Source organism: Ruditapes philippinarum, unplaced genomic scaffold (assembly GCF_026571515.1).
Source record: "Ruditapes philippinarum isolate M1 unplaced genomic scaffold, ASM2657151v2 ctg339_1_1_1_1, whole genome shotgun sequence".
NCBI classification, from domain to species: Eukaryota; Metazoa; Mollusca; class Bivalvia; order Venerida; family Veneridae; genus Ruditapes; species Ruditapes philippinarum.
In genome coordinates, this window is record NW_026860420.1 from 236,767 (window position 1) to 247,539 (window position 10,773).

The following is a 10,773-nucleotide window of genomic DNA, read 5'->3' on the forward strand; positions in this document are numbered from 1 at the left end:
CTTGGGTCTATATCTCAATTATTAAAACCCTTGGGTCTATATCTCTATAATTAAAACCATGAGGTATCTATCATCAAAACCCTGGGATCTATATCTCCATCATTAAAAACCCTAGGGTCTATATCTCTATCATTAAAACCCAGGGTCTATATCTCTATCATTAAAACCCTGGGGTCTATATCTTTAAAACCATGGGGTCAATATCTCCATCATTAAAACCCTTGGGTCTATATATATGTCATCATTAAAACCCTGGGGTCTATTTCTCTATCATTAAAACCATGGGGTCTATATCTTTAAAACCATGGGGTCTATATCTCCATCATTAAAACCCTTGGGTCTATATCTATGTCATTAAAACCCTGGGCTTACATCTCTATCATTAAAACACCAGGGTCTATATCTCTATCATTAAAACCCTTGGGTCTATATCACTATAATTTAAACCCTGAGGTCTCTGTAATTAAAACCCTGGGGTCTTTATCTCTTTCATTAAAACCCTTGGGTCTATGTCTCAATTATTAAAACCCTTGGGTCTATATCTCTATAATTAAAACCATGAGGTATCTATCATTAAAACCCTGGGAGTTTTATCTCTTTCATTTAAAGCCTGGGATCTATATCTCTCGTATTATAATACTATTTTTTTTTCCGGAAACATGTTACCCGCATTTTGTGTGTTTTTTACTGAATTAATTCTTTAGATTTCTGAAAGCTATATTTATTTAATGGGCATAACAGATGTAAGAAATAACAAAAAGTATATCATGTAATATAACATCAACATTACTATTAATATATAGTGTTGTACAAAAAAAAATATTTCTTTGCATATGGCAGCTTTGCTTTATCTCATATAAACTCATTTTGTGGTGAAGAAATTTTGCAGCGTTTTAACATTTTTGTGGTCAAATTACAGTAGGAAAACATTAAAGAATTTCGTTGTTTTCTACCTGACAATGTAAGAAACTTCAATAATTGTCATAATAAACTAAATAGTAAAAATAAATGTGATTAAATACCCACAAAATAGAATACAAATCATGAAGTTGTAAATGGTATGTCATGTAAATGACTTAATACCATATAATTTACACCGGTATGATATCTATATTCAATGTTATATAAATATTTAAATTTAACTCGGTCAATATTTTTTTTTATCGTATGACAATTGTACGAGATTGACAGTTTGTCATGGTGTCCTTTGTCAAGGCCGTTGAAAGGCAATACTGTTGACAAGAGAATATTTCATTCACAACTTTGAACCTGATCTTATCACATTTAGATAACAAAATGACCTTCAGGCTTCAGTCAGCAAGAAAAAAAAACACACACACACCAAGGTACATCTGCACATTTGATACATAAATTATGTCTTGTAAATATTTACCAATCCCTGGGTATTAAATTTAATGAAAAATAAATCAATTGTTAAGACAACCACAGAGTATGATATTTAAACTTCTGTGTATTATCAATTTACATGTTAGAAGACTACCAGGAGGTATGTGGTTGTGCACCAGTTACCCCCTGCCCAACCCACCTTCCATGAAAGACTGCACAGTTTGGCATCTCACAGGGGGGCTCTCTTCCACCATTCAAGCTAAATATAATGTTGGTGCCGAGTGGCTCGATCTCCCTGTAAAGCTATCATTATTAAAACATAAGACTTAACAGGACTATAGATGCATATGGTCAAAGCATTTTGGATCAAGCCATACCTCAAGAAGTTGATGAACTTGGTACGAGTATAGAGATGACGCACAGTTTTTCATTAGAGAAGAAAGGTGGTTACTATAAAAATAGTAAAAAAACAATGAAATTCAATACACGATAGCTCATAAAGTTAGCATGTATTTCCTTTATTTCAAAATTATGTCAATTTTCCTAAATTGAACAAGCATGATTCTTTCCTGTCTATGGGTTGACAATAAAAATTTGAGACTAATTCATTTCAGTCAATCTCCACATTTGTATCAGTCTATGAAGAAAAAAAGACACCATTACACCAGTAAAGATAATTGTTGAATTGCCTGTTTTCTAAAATACTGAATGACATGATCAAAACTTTAAGATTTGGTTATGTGCCAAAATGAAAATAGTGTGCCAAACAAAATAGGTAACACTTCAATGGGTGTAAAATATCTCTGTTAATGTCCTTTTTGGTTCGACCCCCCCCCCCCCCACCCACACACAAATAAAAAATTGTAACCACTTTGTGTGACTCTGTGACTTGTATGAGCAAAGAACAGAAAATAATCTGGCAATGATCATCAACTGGACAGAAATTATAATTACATATTCTTCATATGTACTGTATAAGGTTAAAATATTGCATACTAAATTCTCACATCAACTTTATGCAATGCTCTACATTTAATTTTGAATATTCTTTTGTGAATTTTTTGAATATAAAGGTCAAAATAGTACATTGAGCTGGCAGCAAAATAATGATACATTTGTATTATTTAACAATTACAATTTAAACGATAATAGTATTTCGAAATAATAACTGAATACCCAATGAAAATAATATGGTTGTTCAAATAAATAAATATGATATAAAATCCCTGTCCATTGTTTTAAAGTGTGTGCCAAGTCAGCTTAAGCTGAACAATCGCATGTACTGGTATAAAGCCTGTTTAAAAATTGACCTTTGTATAATAAACATCTTATAGACCAACTTCAGACATTTGACTCCTAATGTGACCTTGACCTTCAAGGTTCATCATCTTCTGATAAGTTATGCCAAAATCCCTATATTGATGTACAGTGTGACCTTGACCCTCCAGTTACATACATGGTTGTCCGTCAAATACACAGGCAATCTCATAATGGTGAAGTTATTTCAAAACAATTTATATCAACATAGATATGGTTCACTATACATACACCAATCTATCATTTACAATTGTATATTTTTTAATTTGATTAATTAAGTTAAAGCCAACGAACTCAGCAAATATGTAAGAGAACACACCAATATGAAAAATATTAGTATAGTTTACAGGCATGTAAATACAGACATACTTTCTAAAAGGGTGATATGAATATTGTAAACAGCCACTCCCTGGTTGAATCGGGTACAAAATAATTCATACTGCTTTATAATTAAAATTTACCAAGTCAAATTTACAAGTGTAAGTGACTTACTAAAGTAAACTTAATTCAATCTAAAGCAAATGCACACCCCAACACCTAGTCTTCCAAATACATGCAAAATTTATCAAAGTTTAGTTTTTTAGTAATTTTCTTCGATTTTTAAATTTTCTCTGCAAATTATTTTCTCTTCATTAAGCACTTTTTTGCTCATTATCAGGTATGAATTTACAACTTCATGCAATACGTTCATTATTATGGCCATCATTAAATGACATCATTTAAAACATGTGACTTTATGTTTCATGCACTGGCATTAATTAACTGTAGATAATCCTGTCTAATATGCAAGAAATATACTCTAAACTGTTTCTTTCTTTTTCAGTTTTTGAATTATGCACATGTTTGTCAGAATGTTTTTTTTTTATGGTGTCTAAAATTATAATAAGATATCAAATGTTTTCATTGAGATAAGTAAACAGTTGTGTGCAATCAACAGGGACCCAGCACAGTGTTGGGATAGTGTAAAAAGTAATTCTAGAAAAAGAAAAATACTTTATATATAATATATATATAATATAGTACATTTTTTTTCTAGAATTACTTTTTACACTATCCCAACACTGTGCTGGGTCCCTGTGTGTGCAATCATTTTTGGATGTGTCATAACAGAATAAAATTAATCAATGCACCATATATTATCATGTCTTTTAAACCTTATAATTCTGCTTTGAGCTGAAAGTGATAAGCAATAGCCAGCCTACACACATCAATACAGTCTGACCAGGATGGATCTATTGTTGGCCAACTTACTTTAATAAATTTTCATTCTGATAGCCTCAAAATTGATAACAAATAATTTCATGATTGGGAGCTGGACTGGTTTAATTAATTAATTAAACAGGTCAAATCTATTTTGGCATTATTACAGACTATACTTGGCTACTTAAATATATAGGAATGCCCAGTTATAACTTGGGGTAGTATATTATGACTGTGTAACACCTATCTACTGTATAATAGTGACATATTTATTTCTGTTTTTCTTCAGAATGTTAATTGTTCTGTCTTTTCATTTTCAAATGTATACTGAAAAGTGAATACATGTATTTGTTAACATTATCCTAACATACCGGTAATATGTTTATGGTTTACTGGATCAAACATGTGTACAGTATTTCTTTGTATCTTATTCGCCTTCAACTGCTATTTTCAAATTCGATGTTTGCATTAGGGCACATTCTTTAGCATAAATAGAAAGCAAATCGTTACCTTAGTGCAGTAACAGGTTAACTCCTATTAAATTATATAACGAGTTGACCTATTACTGAACTAAGGTGATGAAATAGACTTTTTCAATTTTTAGTACAATTGCACTCTACATTATCATGACCATAAAAAGTTAAAACATAAACCTGTGCCAAAAATGTTTGGAAATTACTCTACTAGGCCTAAGAAAAGTATTTTTATTTTGGCAAATGATATGATGAGTATATAAAACATTATTATGCATATAACCCCTCTATGACAGAACATTAGCTAATATAATTATATGCCATAAATATATAATGCTGTGAAGAAATTTCTTATCCACATATATACAGGTACAGTTGAAAAAGAAGAGTACTTATTTATGAGCATTTTCTGTAAATCCTTCATTATGAGTTTTTTTAAACTCTTAAATTGCTAAACAAAATAAATTGACTATTTTAAAAAAAACCTAGTCAAATTTCTGTCCAAGTTCATGTATATATTGGTCAAAAGGAAAGTTCATTTCAAAATATGTGCACTGGGTTAAATTGAAGATTTAACAAAAGTTTAAAAGTTCAAATTCATTTAACAACTCTTACTGACACAGTTTTAACAGTTATATAGAGCTGCTTGCAGGGGACGTACTAGTCATAATCCACTTAACAAGAAAACAAGAGGTCCATTTTCAGAATTAAAATGAAAGTTTTTCAACACAAAAAAAACAACATTTTACAGTTTGTTTTCAGAATTATAATGAGTTTTACAACACAAAATTTCAACCTGATTTTAATAAAGAATTATTTTCTTAAATTCTGTTTACAAAGAAACATTGAATTCTGTTACAATCAGTATTAGATAATTGAAAGGAAAAAAAGCAATGACTTAAGGCATTCCTGTACTAGGGGACAATGGGTTTACATGTAATAGCCAGGGCATAGCTTGGTCTAAATCTATGTGTTGGCCGATTTCTAATTTCTAGATGGGTTTAGGGGCATGCACCCTCATCATCATTTTTATTTTTGCTCTGGTTAGTCAGAAGTGCATTTTGGGGTATATTTAATAGTAATTTCAGAGAAATTATTCTTGAAAAAAATGTACACCATAGAAGCTATGGCACAAACCTGTTGCATTGATCACAGTCATAATGAACACATACACCCACATTTCCAAATTCAAAATTTCACCATTTTCATGTAATAATGTAATGAATAAACTGGTGCTAGTAGCTTGCACAATAGCTTGCACTAACCACAACTGCACTTTTTCATTATCCTTCATGAACACACTCAATCAAACCGAGTCTGCAATTTTCATGAAATTTTGTTGTTCATAAATGCTTCCAAAGGACACCCTTTTCTCGAGATCTTCAACATGTTCAATTTTGCTATTTCGAGAATTCTTTATGGAATGCATTTTCTTCTATTTTTGTTGTTTAAATGATTGGCAGAAAAGTAGCAGGAAAAGATCTTTAATGTCTCAGACACCTGGTAAATGTTTTACATTTATGTTTCTCTTGAACTTCTGCAGATAATTATACAACTGCAGAATTGCAGAATTTACACAGTACCGTGTCTGAAAGGCGATTTGTTTGTTAGAGAGATGCATCTGTAGCATAATGAGGCAGGTTGAAATTCAATATATTTCCTTCTATTAAATGTGTAGGCTAGAATAAGAAATAATGTTGTTCTAAATTATCAACAAACAAGCAATTATCATAGTATTGCAAGCAATCCATAAGTCCCCTACCGGTTAGAACCCCATCAACATTCTGAAGGGCCATTGGCCATTCACTAATGTTTCAATTTTTCTAAATTTTAAGTAAATTTGTTGGAAAAGTTCTTTAAAAGTGATCACAGGAAACAGTTTTTATGAACAGACAGACAGACGGACTGAAGGACACTCTAAAGTTAATATTTGAAACATCCCTGTTACCAAAATATAACATTTTTAAAAGCAAAATTCTTAAAGAGGAGATAACTCTTGAATTAAAGATGCAATTTCATAAAAAAATTTCAGCTCTTTTTGACTAATCACAAATAATGTTATATTTGCCATGTTTTAAGCCTATTTGTTGCCAAGGCAACCAATATTTTTTTCAAAATAGGAAAAACAGATAAGACATGCATTATCTCAAGACTGCCATCTATCCATATGTCAAGTTTCATAAAAATATTTCCAGTACTTTTTGAGTTATCACTGGATTCAGTGTATGTGTAAAATTTGCCATATTTTCAGTCTATGTGTTGCCATAGCAACCAGAATTTTCAACATAGGAAGAAAAGAAAAAGACGTGCATAATCTCCAGACTGCCATCTACCCATATTACAAGTTTCATAAAAATATTTCTATTACTTTTTTGCGTTAACACAGGATCCAGTTTATGTGTAAAATTTGCCATATTTTCAGTCTATTTGTTGCCATAGCAACCAGAATTTTCAACATAGGTAGAAAAGAAAAAGACGTGCATAATCTCCAGACTGTCATCTACCCATATTTCAAGTTTCATAAAAATATTTCCAGTACTTTTTGCGTTATCACTGGATCTAGTTTATGTGTAAAATTTGCCATATTTTCAGTCTATTTGTTGCCATAGCAACCAGAATTTTCAACATAGGAAGAAAAGAAAAAGACGTGCATAATCTCCATACTGCCATCTATCCATATATCAAGTTTCATAAAAATATTTTCAGTTCTTTTCAAGTTATCGCGGGATCCAGTTTTGTGGACGGACTGACGGACTGACAGACGGACGGACAGACAGACGGACGGAGGGTAAACCTAAAGTCCCCTCCGGTAAACCGGTAGGGGACTAATTAGTTATGATACAACACATATATGAATATAATGTTATGAAAATGATTATCATGTTTTATATGTAGTTGTCCCTCATGCACAGAATAAGAGATTAATACACAGCAGAGAAGGGCCATAAGGTGTCATAATCCACCTGTCAAATGAATAATGGCCCTGAGGGCTTCAGCCCGAGGGCATTATTCATTTCAGGGTTGATTATCAACTTTTGGCCCACCTATGACGTGTATTAAAGTCTTTAATACACATGATTATAAGATCCAAAATTTATTTTGATATTTCTTTCGTTGAAATTGCCATCTTAGTAGATTTCAACTGTACTACCGGTACAGCAACTTCTACACAGTTGCTTCCCTTACATGAATGCAACAGAATCTAGAAGCACAATTATTTTCAAGTAATAAAATGTAGCTTAAGCAATTTTTTTTTTACATTTCAATACAGCTGTGTATGTAGACATTACGCTTACGTTTAAATTATAAAATCAAGCTATTCTTGCTTCAATCCTACTTTCACTTTTACAGCTAGCTGTTTTGATGACGTAAAATGTGATGTCATTTATTCAGTTTATGCAAATACTCGTGTTCAGCATGCCGATTATGATTATCACTTATCGGCCTCAGGCCGCAAACTGATAATCCGTCACATGACATTCATAATCAGTTGAAATCATACTCAATTTTGTTACTGTTTATAGTAACAAGTGTATTATTAAATTTAAATGGAGAGGAAGCTATGATGTCAATTACACATTGGGATTTATTATCACGCAAGATCACTTTTTTGCAAGACCATGTTTGACGCATGAAAATCTACCATTATGTACGCCGCCATGTTGCAAAAATATTAAACAAGAGCTGTCGGTAGGACAGCAACGCTCGACTATTCTTAGTGCTTGATAGTAAAAAAAGCCTTGATTAAAAGGTAAAATTTTCTAAGTAAAGAAAAAGGCAAAATTTTTCTTTAAATCCATATTACAGTTATAGGCCTTGGAGAGAGTCCTATTATGCTCTCAAAGAAGAGTATAAAATTTCAACATGTTTCAAAGCCATATGTCAATGAATTTTGAAAATATTTGAGGTATTACAAAAACTTTAACGTAAATTCTAAGTCGAAAAAGGGGCATAATTCTGTCAAAATGCTTGATAGAGTTACCTCCTCCTGTCTACATGTTGGGGTCATGATGGTGAACAAGTGTGCAAAGTTTCAAAGCCATATGTCAATGGACTTTGAAAATATTTGAGGTATTACAAAAACTTTAACGTAAATTCTAAGTCGAAAAAGGGGCATAATTCTGTCAAAATGCTTGATAGAGTTACCTCCTCCTGTCTACAGGTTGGGGTCATGATGGTGAACAAGTGTGCAAAGTTTCAAAGCCATATGTCAATGGACTTTGAAAATATTTGAGGTATTACAAAAACTTTAACGTAAATTCTAAGTCGAAAAAGGGGCATAATTCTGTCCAAATGCTTGATAGAGTTACCTCCTCCTGTCTACAGGTTGGGGTAATGAAGGTGAACAAGTGTGCAAAGTTTCAAAGCCATATGTCGATGGACTTTGAAAATATTTAAACTATTACAAAAACTTTAACATAAGTGGTTACGCCGACGCCGACACCGACGCCGACGCTCGGGTGACTGCAATAGCTCTACTTATTCTTATCGAATAGTCGAGCTAAAATGGCACTAAAAGATGTCAATCAATCTCAGTAATGAATGAAAATGTAAACACATTTGGTTACGTTAAACAAGATGGCCGAAATAAACACCAAGGGCGAATTAATCCAGGGATTGTGTGTCAGTATTTGAAAATTTTCTATTTTAAGAGCTTCTTATCCCTCTGCTCATGCCATACCATGCAGTCAAATAAAATTTATGATCTGCACTATTTAATATACCCCATATTTATTTTTTGTTTTCTTTAAGAAAATATCAGGACTAAACTAATTGTACAGCAGACTGGTTTTGTTGATAAAATAGAATAATTTATTATTGTCAACACATTTCCGGGATAAATCGATATTATCTCTAGTGAAATTGTTTGTGTGAAATGCTTCAAGTATGTAATACATTTTACTGTGTTGAAACGATACATTATTTGTATGTGTTAAACGTTCTGAATTATTTACTTATTTCCAGCAATAGCAAAATAAATAATGTATTACCAGAAAAAAAATCTACCTGCCATTTTTTCACAATTAGTAAGGTTTTAATGCTTACTCTCCATTACATTGAATTGTATATATATGGTGTATGCAGTGAGATATATATGGTGTATGCAGTGAGATATATATGATGTATGCAGTGAGATATATATGATGTATGCAGTGGGATATATACAGTGTATTAATTGGGATATATACAGTGTATGCACTTTGATATTTATGGTGTGTGCACTTAGATATTTATGGTGTGTTCACTGAGATATTTATGGTGTGTGCACTGGGATAAATATGGTGTATGCACTGGGATATTTACATTGTATGCACTGAGCTATATATGGTGTGTGCACTGAGATATTTATGGTGTGTGCACTGAGATAAATATGGTGTGTGCACTGAGATATTTATGGTGTGTGCACTGAGATATTTATGGTGCATGCACTGAAATATATATGGTGTATGCAGTGAGATATACACAGTATATTAAATGGGATATATAAGGTGTATGCACTGGGATATTTATGGTGTATTCACTGAGATATTTACAGTGTATGCACTGAGCTATATAGTGTGTGTGCACTGAGATATTATGGTGTGTGCACTTAGATATTTATGGTGTGTGCACTTAGATATTTATGGTGTGTGCACTTAGATATTTATGGTGTGTGCACTTAGATATTTATGGTGTGTGCACTGAGATATATACGGTGTTTATAATGCAGTGAGATATATACGGTGTATGCAGTGAGATATAATTTATACGGTGTTTATAATGCACTGGGATATATACAGTGTATGCAGTGAGATATATACGGTGTATGCACTGGTATATATACGGTGTATGCACTGGGATATATACGGTGTATGCACTGGGTTATATACGGTGTATGCACTGAGATATATATGGTGTATGCACTGGTATACATACGGTGTATGCACTGGGATATTTATGGTGTATGCACTGGGATATTATACGGTGTATGCACTGAGATATATATGGTGTATGCACTGGGATATATATGGTGTATGCACTGAGATATATATGGTGTATGCACTGAGATATATATGGTGTATGCACTGGGATATATACGGTGTATGCACTGGGATATATATGGTGTATGCACTGAGATATATACGGTGTATGCACTGAGATATATACGGTGTATGCACATGGATATATACGGTGTATGCACTGAGATATATACGGTGTATGCACTGAGATATATACGGTGTATGCACTGGGATATATACGGTGTATGCACTGAGATATATACGGTGTATGCACTGGGATGTATATTGTGTATCCACTAAGATATAAAGAGTGTTTGCACTATGTGGGAGCATATTTAATGCTAGTCCTAATCATTTAAGACATGAACATGCACATGTGATCGTCACGTTTTCCCATTATGATATTAAATAATTACCTTCTACTTTGTATTGTCATG

General features: G+C 32.5%; 1 protein-coding gene across 3 annotated transcripts in view; it reads left to right on the forward strand.

Moving 5' to 3' along the window:
* Window positions 1–10,773, forward strand: part of LOC132759991 (nuclear factor of activated T-cells 5-like) — a 62,511-nt gene that overhangs the window by 2,728 nt on the left and 49,010 nt on the right. The window lies entirely within an intron of this gene.